General features: G+C 28.3%; 1 protein-coding gene across 3 annotated transcripts in view; it reads right to left on the reverse strand.

The window, feature by feature from the left end:
• ckn (CRK like proto-oncogene, adaptor protein) overlaps nucleotides 1-10947 on the reverse strand; it is a 71449-nt gene extending 60502 nt beyond the window's left edge. For 2 of the 3 annotated variants that reach the window (XM_065511559.1, XM_065511556.1), the window contains exon 1: nucleotides 10773-10946. The gene's annotated coding sequence lies outside the window, so the exon portion shown is untranslated. Of the gene's footprint in view, nucleotides 1-10772 lie in introns of all 3 variants that reach the window. The other variant, XM_065511558.1, reaches the window with a different exon arrangement.
• Between the last annotated feature and the right edge of the window lie 978 nt (nucleotides 10948-11925).

Raw genomic sequence — 11925 nt, forward strand, 5'->3', positions numbered from 1 at the left:
AACAAAAACAGCAAAAACAACAATAGCTACAACAACTACAACTACTACAGCTAAATAAAAGGCAGCAGCAACTTGATGAAAAGAAAAATATTGCAAAAAAAAACAACTAAACATGAAAAGCAGCTTTAATGTAAAACAAACAAAAAAAAAATGAACTGATATATTAGTATGTAGTAGGTACAAGAGGAAAAAAAAAAACTAAAACATTAAAAAGGCAAATAGAAAATTATTTTTATATGATACAAGGGCCAACGGAACAGTGCTTTCAAACTAGAACTGAACTAGAACTGAACTAGAACTGAACTAGAACTGAACTAGAACTGAACTAGAACTGAACTAGAACTGAACTAGAACTGAACTAGAACTGAACTAGAACTGAACTAGAACTGAACTAGAACTGAACTAGAACTGAACTAGAACTGAACTAGAACTGAACTAGAACTGAACTAGAACTGAACTAGAACTGAACTAGAACTGAACTAGAACTGAACTAGAACTGAACTAGAACTGAACTAGAACTGAACTAGAACTGAACTAGAACTGAACTAGAACTGAACTAGAACTGAACTAGAACTGAACTAGAACTGAACTAGAACTGAACTAGAACTGAACTAGAACTGAACTAGAACTGAACTAGAACTGAACTAGAACTGAACTAGAACTGAACTAGAACTGAACTAGAACTGAACTAGAACTGAACTAGAACTGAACTAGAACTGAACTAGAACTGAACTAGAACTGAACTAGAACTGAACTAGAACTGAACTAGAACTGAACTAGAACTGAACTAGAACTGAACTAGAACTGAACTAGAACTGAACTAGAACTAGAACTGAACTAGAACTGAACTAGAACTGAACTAGAACTGAACTAGAACTGAACTAGAACTGAACTAGAACTGAACTAGAACTGAACTAGAACTGAACTAGAACTGAACTAGAACTGAACTAGAACTGAACTAGAACTGAACTAGAACTGAACTAGAACTGAACTAGAACTGAACTAGAACTGAACTAGAACTGAACTAGAACTGAACTAGAACTGAACTAGAACTGAACTAGAACTGAACTAGAACTGAACTAGAACTGAACTAGAACTGAACTAGAACTGAACTAGAACTGAACTAGAACTGAACTAGAACTGAACTAGAACTGAACTAGAACTGAACTAGAACTGAACTAGAACTGAACTAGAACTGAACTAGAACTGAACTAGAACTGAACTAGAACTGAACTAGAACTGAACTAGAACTGAACTAGAACTGAACTAGAACTGAACTAGAACTGAACTAGAACTGAACTAGAACTGAACTAGAACTGAACTAGAACTGAACTAGAACTGAACTAGAACTGAACTAGAACTGAACTAGAACTGAACTAGAACTGAACTAGAACTGAACTAGAACTGAACTAGAACTGAACTAGAACTAGAACTGAACTAGAACTGAACTAGAACTGAACTAGAACTGAACTAGAACTGAACTAGAACTGAACTAGAACTGAACTAGAACTGAACTAGAACTGAACTAGAACTGAACTAGAACTGAACTAGAACTGAACTAGAACTGAACTAGAACTGAACTAGAACTGAACTAGAACTGAACTAGAACTGAACTAGAACTGAACTAGAACTGAACTAGAACTGAACTAGAACTGAACTAGAACTGAACTAGAACTGAACTAGAACTGAACTAGAACTGAACTAGAACTGAACTAGAACTGAACTAGAACTGAACTAGAACTGAACTAGAACTGAACTAGAACTGAACTAGAACTGAACTAGAACTGAACTAGAACTGAACTAGAACTGAACTAGAACTGAACTAGAACTGAACTAGAACTGAACTAGAACTGAACTAGAACTGAACTAGAACTGAACTAGAACTGAACTAGAACTGAACTAGAACTGAACTAGAACTGAACTAGAACTGAACTAGAACTGAACTAGAACTGAACTAGAACTGAACTAGAACTGAACTAGAACTGAACTGAACTGAACTAGAACTGAACTAGAACTGAACTAGAACTGAACTAGAACTGAACTAGAACTGAACTAGAACTGAACTAGAACTGAACTAGAACTGAACTAGAACTGAACTAGAACTGAACTAGAACTGAACTAGAACTGAACTAGAACTGAACTAGAACTGAACTAGAACTGAACTAGAACTGAACTAGAACTGAACTAGAACTGAACTAGAACTGAACTAGAACTGAACTAGAACTGAACTAGAACTGAACTAGAACTGAACTAGAACTGAACTAGAACTGAACTAGAACTGAACTAGAACTGAACTAGAACTGAACTAGAACTGAACTAGAACTGAACTAGAACTGAACTAGAACTGAACTAGAACTGAACTAGAACTGAACTAGAACTGAACTAGAACTGAACTAGAACTGAACTAGAACTGAACTAGAACTGAACTAGAACTGAACTAGAACTGAACTAGAACTGAACTAGAACTGAACTAGAACTGAACTAGAACTGAACTAGAACTGAACTAGAACTGAACTAGAACTGAACTAGAACTGAACTAGAACTGAACTAGAACTGAACTAGAACTGAACTAGAACTGAACTAGAACTGAACTAGAACTGAACTAGAACTGAACTAGAACTGAACTAGAACTGAACTAGAACTGAACTAGAACTGAACTAGAACTGAACTAGAACTGAACTAGAACTGAACTAGAACTGAACTAGAACTGAACTAGAACTGAACTAGAACTGAACTAGAACTGAACTAGAACTGAACTAGAACTGAACTAGAACTGAACTAGAACTGAACTAGAACTGAACTAGAACTGAACTAGAACTGAACTAGAACTGAACTAGAACTGAACTAGAACTGAACTAGAACTGAACTAGAACTGAACTAGAACTGAACTAGAACTGAACTAGAACTGAACTAGAACTGAACTAGAACTGAACTAGAACTGAACTAGAACTGAACTAGAACTGAACTAGAACTGAACTAGAACTGAACTAGAACTGAACTAGAACTGAACTAGAACTGGCCAAAATTTAGTGTAATTTTGTAACAGAGTCAATTTTCTAAAATAATGAATATATTGCCAATCAATATCAACTAAGAAAAGCCCTTTCCAAACTACCCTCTTAAAACGTTTGCAAATGGTACAACAATAGAAAAAAACCTGCAAAAGTAGCAAATGAATTGACTACAACAACAACAAGTACATTGTACAATAAAAACAATAAACGAGCAAAATGTTTAAGTGTTTTTATTGTTGTAACCCATAGAATCACAATAGATTTGAACTTATTATTATTATTTTGTTACTTTTGTTATTGTTGCCGTTGTCGTCGCTTTTCATTGTTGATGTTGCGTATTTTATTTTTAGCGAAAATTATTGAGAACAGCCACATAAAAGAGTTTAAGAAGAAGTTGTACGTCAGATAAAAGAAAAAAACTAAATAGAAAATAAATGATTTTTTAATGGAGTAAATGGCAGAAAATTGCACTTGAGCAAGAAATATGTAATAAAATATAGAAATTAGGGCGACATAAAGGTAGACACAAACAGATTTTAAGTGCTGTTGTATCTAAAAACAGGTAGATTTTTTCATTAGGGAAAAAACTGTCTATTAAAAGAATAGAAAACACTTTATATTAGGACCAAATGATTTTTTATTTTAAACAAAAAGTCATTACTCCTAGTCTAAAATGTTTTGCTAATTACACGATTTTAAAAACTGGCTGCTGTTGCAGTGATAAGTTTAGTCAGTTCTAGTTCAGTTCTAGTTCAGTTCTAGTTCAGTTCTAGTTCAGTTCTAGTTCAGTTCTAGTTCAGTTCTAGTTCAGTTCTAGTTCAGTTCTAGTTCAGTTCTAGTTCAGTTCTAGTTCAGTTCTAGTTCAGTTCTAGTTCAGTTCTAGTTCAGTTCTAGTTCAGTTCTAGTTCAGTTCTAGTTCAGTTCTAGTTCAGTTCTAGTTCAGTTCTAGTTCAGTTCTAGTTCAGTTCTAGTTCAGTTCTAGTTCAGTTCTAGTTCAGTTCTAGTTCAGTTCTAGTTCAGTTCTAGTTCAGTTCTAGTTCAGTTCTAGTTCTGAACCAGAACTGAATAGAAAATTTCTATATATTCGTAATAATATGGCAAATAAGTTATTTCGGCTAAAAACTAAATTTTCGAAATTAAGTTAGAATATTGGATCATGTCTTAAAATTTCAATATTAATCGAAAATGTTTTAAAAAACGATATTTTTGGAATTTTTATCTGTAATTTTTAATTTCGAAAATCGAAAACAGTGTAAAAATAGCTGAAAAAATAAAAACCTTTGAATGTATTGCAATAAACAAGCAAAATAAAACTTTTTCGCCTAAAAAAATAATTTTCGAAAATAAATTCGAATTTTCAAACATATTATTAAAAAAATAGTAAAATTTTTAAAATAAAAAATAAATTTCGAATAAATTCAAAAAATAAATTTTTAAAGTTAAATTCGAATTTTCGAAGATGCCTCAAAATATCCCTAATTTCAATTTCAATAAAAAATATAATACAAAAAAAAGGATTTGTTTTAGTTTTCCTCAAAATTTTTTAATTTCGAAATCAAGGCAAAAATAGCTATTACATACAAAAATATTTTTATATTTGCAATGAACAACCAAAATATAAGTTTTTAGGCTAAAAATCAAATTTTCGAAAATAAGTTCGAATTTTCGAAATTATGTTCGAATTTTCGAACATGCCTCAAAGGTCTCAATTTTCAATTTTAATAGAAAATATTATAGAAAAACTATTTTTGTTTAATTTTCCTCAAAAATTTTTTAATTTCGAAAATCAAAAACTTTATCAAAATATCAGAATAATATAAAAAAAACCTTTGTATGGTTGCAAAATATAATATTTAAGGCTAAGAATTATATGTTCGAATTCTCAAAATGTCTAAATTTTATTTCTAGGATTACTATCTGCACTATTCCAAACCCCCTTTATAACCAAACGATTTACCACATTTCGCATTAAAAACACAAGGATGAAAATAATTTTTTTTCACCACACATAATTTTTTTTTTGTTCACAAAATATTGTGTTGGTGTTTATTTTTAAAAAGTAAAAAAATATATGTATAAATTTAGTTCATGCATTTACTTCACAGTAAGAAAATATTCATAAGAAAAACATACAAGAGCAGGCACTCACTCATAGAGATAATTAAGCGTGCAGTGTATGAATGAATACAATACACGTCGTAGCCGTACATGTACGAGTGCAATGTGGATTATGGCCGCAGGTGACTTGACTATTAAAAACCATAAAGTCAAAGTAACTCACATCACATTTCTGTATCTTATCGCTCGCTATTAAAACAGAAAATGTGGGTGTCAATGCTTATAGAGAAAAAATAAAAAAGAAAAAACTAAACTAAACTAACGAAACATATGCACAAAATACAAAATGCAAGTAAGTAATAAAATGTACGAGTTATAAGTTTTTAAGATTTTATAGTTTGTTTCGTTTTTTTATTTTGATTTTTTTTTATTTGAGATTTTTATTTTATATAGTCATAGATTTTAAAATAAATATTAATAATAAGTAGAATTTTCTTAATAAAAAAATAAGTAAAACAACACACCTTAAATTTAATGAATTCTAAGGTTAACCGAAAAGTCCTTTTAATATTGTAAGAAAACACGAAAACCTATCTTTTAATTTCCTTCTGAATTTATAATTTAAATTATTCAAGATTAAATGAAAATACAAAAACATAAATAAATATTTTTTTTTTTTGATAAAAACTAAATTTTCGAAATTATGTTCGAATTTTCGAACATGCCTCAAAATGTCTCAATTTCATTATTAATCGAGAATATAATAAAAAAAACTTTTCTTTTTTGTTACCCTCAAACATTTTTTAATTTCGAAAATCGAAAACAAAGCAAAAATGTCATAAAATTATAAAAATCTTTGTAATTTGCAATAAACAATCAAAATAAGACACTTTCGACTCAAAACTAAATTTTCGAAATTATGATCGAATTTTCGAACATGCCTCAAAATGTTTCAATATCAATCGAAAATAAAATAAAAATACCTGATTTGTTTTAGCTTTCTTCAAACATTTTTAATTTCAAATATAAAAAATAAGGCGAGAATGGCAGAAACATACAAAAATCGTTGTATATTTGCAATAAAGTGTCAAAATTAGACATTTTCGACTCAAAACTAAATTTTTGAAATTATGTTCGAATTTTCGAACTTGCCTCAAAATGTATCAATTTCAATATTAATCAAAACTAAAATAAAAAAAATTATTATATTTAGTTTTCCTAAAACATTTTTAATTTCGAAAATCGAAAACAAGGCAATAATGGCATAAGATTATAAAAATATTTATATATTTGCAATAAACAATCAAAATAAGACACTTTCGACTCAAAACTAAATTTTCGAAATTATGTTCGAATTTTCGAACATGCCTCAAAATGTCTCAATTTCATTATTAATCGAGAATATAATAAAAGAAACTTTTCTTTTTTGGTTTTCATCCAATATTTTTAATTTCGAAAATCGAAAACAAGGCAAAAATCAGAGAACAGAATAAAAATCCTTGCACATTTGTAATAAACATTCAAAATAAAATATTTTTGGCTTAAAACTAAATTTTCGAAATTATGTTCGAATTTTCAAACATGGCTAAAAATGTCTAAATTGTTGGTATTGTTTAAAAATAATAAAAAAGAATTTTATTGGAATATTCTTCCAATATTGTTAATATCTAATTTCGAAAATTATGGAAAAATATACATATAAATCTGTTTACAAAGCACTTTACCTTTTGCCCTCGTATTTTTAAATTCCTATTTAAAAACTAATACATTCAATCATTATTACATCATGAATTTATTCCTTTCTATTTTTAAAAATTTACATAGATTTCTAATACTCCAAAACTGGCTCGTGTTAAAAATAATTCTTTATTTATAGAACAAAAATATACCAAACACTAGACAAATCTGTCATAACAGACAACAACAACACATGTTTTGTATAAAGATTTATATTTCCTTTAATGTTCTTCTCTTTTTTCCTTGCTTATTTTTAATTTCATTCATATTTTATTGTTAAAATAGTCCTTCAAAGCAGAAAAATTCATTAAGAATTTAGCTGTGTGTGTGTCTGGCCTGTCTCTGAGTTTATAATGATGTGAAGTGACATTTTAAGCCAAACAGCTGGCATCTCTCTATTAGTGGCAAAAAGGAGCAGCAGCCACAGTCGTAGCAACAACAAAAACTGTAAAACAAATTTATAGCAGGAAGTAGAAAAAGCCAACAAACAAAAAAATAAATAAACAAACATACAAGAATGATAGGTACAAGGGAATAGCAGAGAAATACAACAAATACATCATCACACATACATTGGCAAACATATATAAAAGCTAGACAGTCTGTCACAAACAGTTATTTAGCACAGTAGTCTAAATATAGAAATTGTTTAGGTAAAATAACATTGTTTAAAACTGAATTAGTAGACAATTTGCCAATAAGAATTTATAATTCGAAGGAACATGATAAACAAATATTTATTTTAAATTAAAAAGATAAAATACAAGTACTGTGAAGACTTTTTTTATATGTTATAAGTAATTTTTAAATATATTACATGAGTTGTGATGAAAACATAAATTCTTATCATAAGATATAACACTCAAATTCCTAAGTAAATAAATATTGTTTATTATAGCTTTTATTTAGTTAGTAACATATTAAAAAAGACTAAGTCACCGATTTCTTGGAATTTTTATCTTTTTTATTTTGTTTTCATAAAATTGTTTATATAAAATATAAAGAAGTCAATTGTAAGAAAATAAACTGCTAAAAATATGATTATCATATAGAAGTGATGATATTTTTGACAAGGTTTTCAACAGCTATAGTGTAAAGAGGATTGTTTTTGGGTTTTAAACTGTCAGAGGTATCCGATACAGAGGCTAGTAAGTTATAGTTTTGTTGATATTTCTAATACAAAAGTCAGACATGCTTTGAATTTAGTTCTAATATATTCTCTCATTCACATAATTGTCTATTAACATATCATCGCTTGATTACTGGTTTGCTGAAAACTATGTTACAAATCGATTATATGATTGATATTTATTTTTTTATATCTCGTAAATATTAGATATCTTATTTAGGGCATGATTAAGTTCCTATATAGGAAACTAATTTCACTGAACAGCTGAATAAGTTCAGCATGTTGCGCCTGTATTTAGGCTGGGAATTAAATATAGAAGCAGTAAATCGACAGGACTAAAGTATTTTTAAATTTCATTATAAGATTGTTTAGTCCACTAATTTCCGTCGTGTAGCAATCTGCAAATTGTAACTTCTTTATGGAATTGTCAACTGTTGTCAATTCATATCAAAGACACTCGTAAGATACTGAAGAAAATATAATTCTTAGTTCAGTTTGAACTTGATAAGTTTTAGTTTTTCAGTAAACAAAAATATTTTTTGGTGATTTTGACACGGAAAACAAAGATCGCTCATTCCAGCCAAAAAAGTTTGAAGACCAAGAATTGGAGTCATTACTCCCAAGCAACAAATTCAAAATGTTTGCGAACAGCAAGATTCTTACAAAATCAGTGAAATTGGGTACCATACGAATAGAAGCGAGAGACCTTGAAATACGATTTTGAAGAAATGATGCTTGAACGCTATAAAAGAGAATCATTTTGTGAAGCCCGGACAACCAGCCGAAGCAAAGGGATTATATATATTGTAAGCGGCAGAAATTAGAACAGACCATCACAGGGAACACTTGTGACCGTAATATCCCATCATGGCTAAGCCACATATTGCCTCATCCGCTTTATAGTCCAGACCGTGCCCCGTCCGACTACTATTTGTATCGATCGATACGCTTTACTTTGGAATATAGTATCTGATATTGGCTTGATTCGTTCTTGGCCTCAAAATATGAGCAGTACTTTTGGTTCGAAATGCATATGTTGCCAGAAAGATGGAAAAAGGTCATAGCTAACATTTTTCATTTGCGAATCTACAAAGTATACATATTCTGTATCTTTATAGATAGCGGAGTCCATTTAACAATGTCCGCCTATATGTTGAAATCAACTTTACGTAACCCCCATATAACTTACAAATATGATTGATACATCAATATATCGAAAATATTCCCGGCTCGATGTCTATTTAAAATCTAGAAAATCGGACCACAAATGGCTGGTATATAAGGAACAACCTCGATTTTTAGCCTATTTTGTATCTATGTATATCTGGATTACTAAGTCATTAATATAGACAATATGGATATCTTATGATAAATAAGTCCTTTCCAACGACAAATAAAAGGTCATAGTAATTTGGACCTACAATGGGTCAAAATCGGGAAAAATATTTTTTAGCCGAAATTTTTTTTTTTCCAAAAAAAATTCTTTTTTTTTTCTAATAAATTAAAAATAATTTTTTTTTTGAAAATTTAAAGAACAATTTAAAAAAAAAAATTTAAATTTTGTTTACCTAAAAATATTTAAAATTTTTATTTTAAAGTATAATTTGGTGAAGAGTATATAAGATACGGCTAAGCTGAATATAGCTCTCTTACTTGTTTATTGCTTTGTAATTTTTTTTTGGCTTTTTTATACTCTTCACCTTCAAGTTTGACATTCCGTTTGTAATTTCCACAATATAATTTTCCGACCCTATAAAGTATTTATATTCTGGATCCTTATAGATAACGGAGTCGAGTAAGCCATGTCCGTCTGTCTGTCTGATCATCTGTATGTTGTAATCAATTTTCTGAAGACCCCAGATATCATCGGGATACAAATCTTCAATAATTCTGTCAGACTGCTTTCGAGAAGTTTCCTATTTAAAATCAGCAAAATCGGTCCACAAATGACTGAGATATATGGAAAAAACCAGGACAACCTCGATTTGGATTACTATGTCATTAATATAGACAATATAGATATCTAATGATAGATATTTCAAAGACCTATGCAACGACGTATATAAGACCATAGTAAGTTGGTCCTACAATGGGTCAAAATCGGAAAAAATATTTTTTAATTCGAATTTTTTTTCACCCAAAAAAAATTTTAAAATTTAAAAGAAAAAATTTTAAAATTTCAACAAAAAAAATTCCAAAAAATTAAAAAAAATAACTTTGGAAAAAGAAATTTTGTTTACCTAAAAATATTTAAAATTTGTATTTTGACGCATAATTTTGTGGAGGGTTTATAAGATTTGGCACAGCCGAATATAGCTCTCTTACTTGTTTTTAATAAAATTTTTTAAAATTTAATATTTGGTATTTTTTGCTCTTTTCCTGATATTTGTTTACTATAAAAACAGAATTTTGTTCATTTGTTTGATATCGAAAATTTTAACTTATGTTCGAAATTTTTTAAAATAATCTAGGTATGAATCTTGTGGATTTTTTAAAAATATTTTTTGTTTTCTTTTACTTTTTAAGTTTGAATTTAAAAATTTTTGAAAAAAAAATCAAAATGTTTTTGATTTTTGAAGTATTTTCAATAATGTTTCAGAATAGGTATAAGCTTTTAAAAATATGTTCGAAAATTTGAATTAAAATTTGAAATTTCAATTTTATTATTTTTGCTTTTCTTTGCTCAAGAATAATTAATATTTTCACCTAAAAACAATTTACTAAACAGTTTCAATATGAATATCTATTACATATTCAATTGGTTTCAATTATTTTGTTAATTTTTTGCATAAATTTTATTTTTTATACTAAATAAAGATTTATTTTCTATTTACCTGTTTTAATAAAATTGTGCGTTTATTTTTCCTTTGCTCGTACCACTGTTTATACTCCACAATTAGAGTTGCCAAATTTTACATTTATTTTATGACACTTTCACACTATTTTTTTGGTTTTTATTTGTTTTTTATTAGCAGGCAATTTCATTTATAGTGTGATGTTTATTTTTAATATATTTTTAAACAAGTATTAACCTATAAAGATTTAGACAATAAAAAAAAAATTACAAATGAATTCAAAGCATTTAATAAATATAGTTTTTTTATTAGAAATTAATTGTTGACATTTTGTGTAGCTTTGCAACATAATTGAAAGTTGTTGAAATTATGTACTTGATACATACTTTGTTTTAAGAACAGCCATAATAAAAATGTAAGAAAAAGATTAAATTTTGCTATTAAAAAGAATAGGAAGACACGCACAAATAAACAACAAAATAATAAATTTAATCTGTGATTAAGAAATCAAATGTCAAACAAAAACTTTACACATACATGCTCATAAACAAACTGAGATTACATTAATAAAATTTGAGGAATAAAAAAAACATAATGTTAAACAAAATATAATTGAAGAAAATAATAAAAAAACGACTTAACATTGGAATGAATGAATGCTGGATTAAGTACTTCAAATCAGGGAGGTAAGTTTAAGTTTCTAGGTACTTTTGGGGGACACTTTTGAAATTGAAAGGTACCAAATTTTATTAAATTTATTTGTTTACAAATTTAGAAAACAAAACAAGTTATATTTGCTCATATAGGTAAATTCCACTAAGATATCTTTAAAAAAAGAAATTTATAAACGATTTAAGCAGTTTAATTAATTGTACTTTTTAGATTTCAATTATACCAAAAAAAGAACCAACTTTTCCTCAATTTTGATTCAAATAAAAACACTTGGTTGGTTAATCAAACACATAAACTGAGAAATAGCATATAAAAAAGGAATAAAATAATAAAAACAAAACAGAAAAAAAAGACACATAAAATTTCAATTAAAATAAACAGCTTAAAAAAGCCCGTTTTTGGTTCACATTTTCAATTTTAATTAACGTTTCATATTTCGTCTGGTGGGTTTCTATTTTTTTTCACGATTTTCCCAATTCTCTTTTCCTTTTTGTTCGTTCACTTGTTTTTATGGCAAATT

Source organism: Calliphora vicina, chromosome 5, assembly GCF_958450345.1.
Source record: "Calliphora vicina chromosome 5, idCalVici1.1, whole genome shotgun sequence".
Lineage (NCBI taxonomy): Eukaryota > Metazoa > Arthropoda > Insecta > Diptera > Calliphoridae > Calliphora > Calliphora vicina.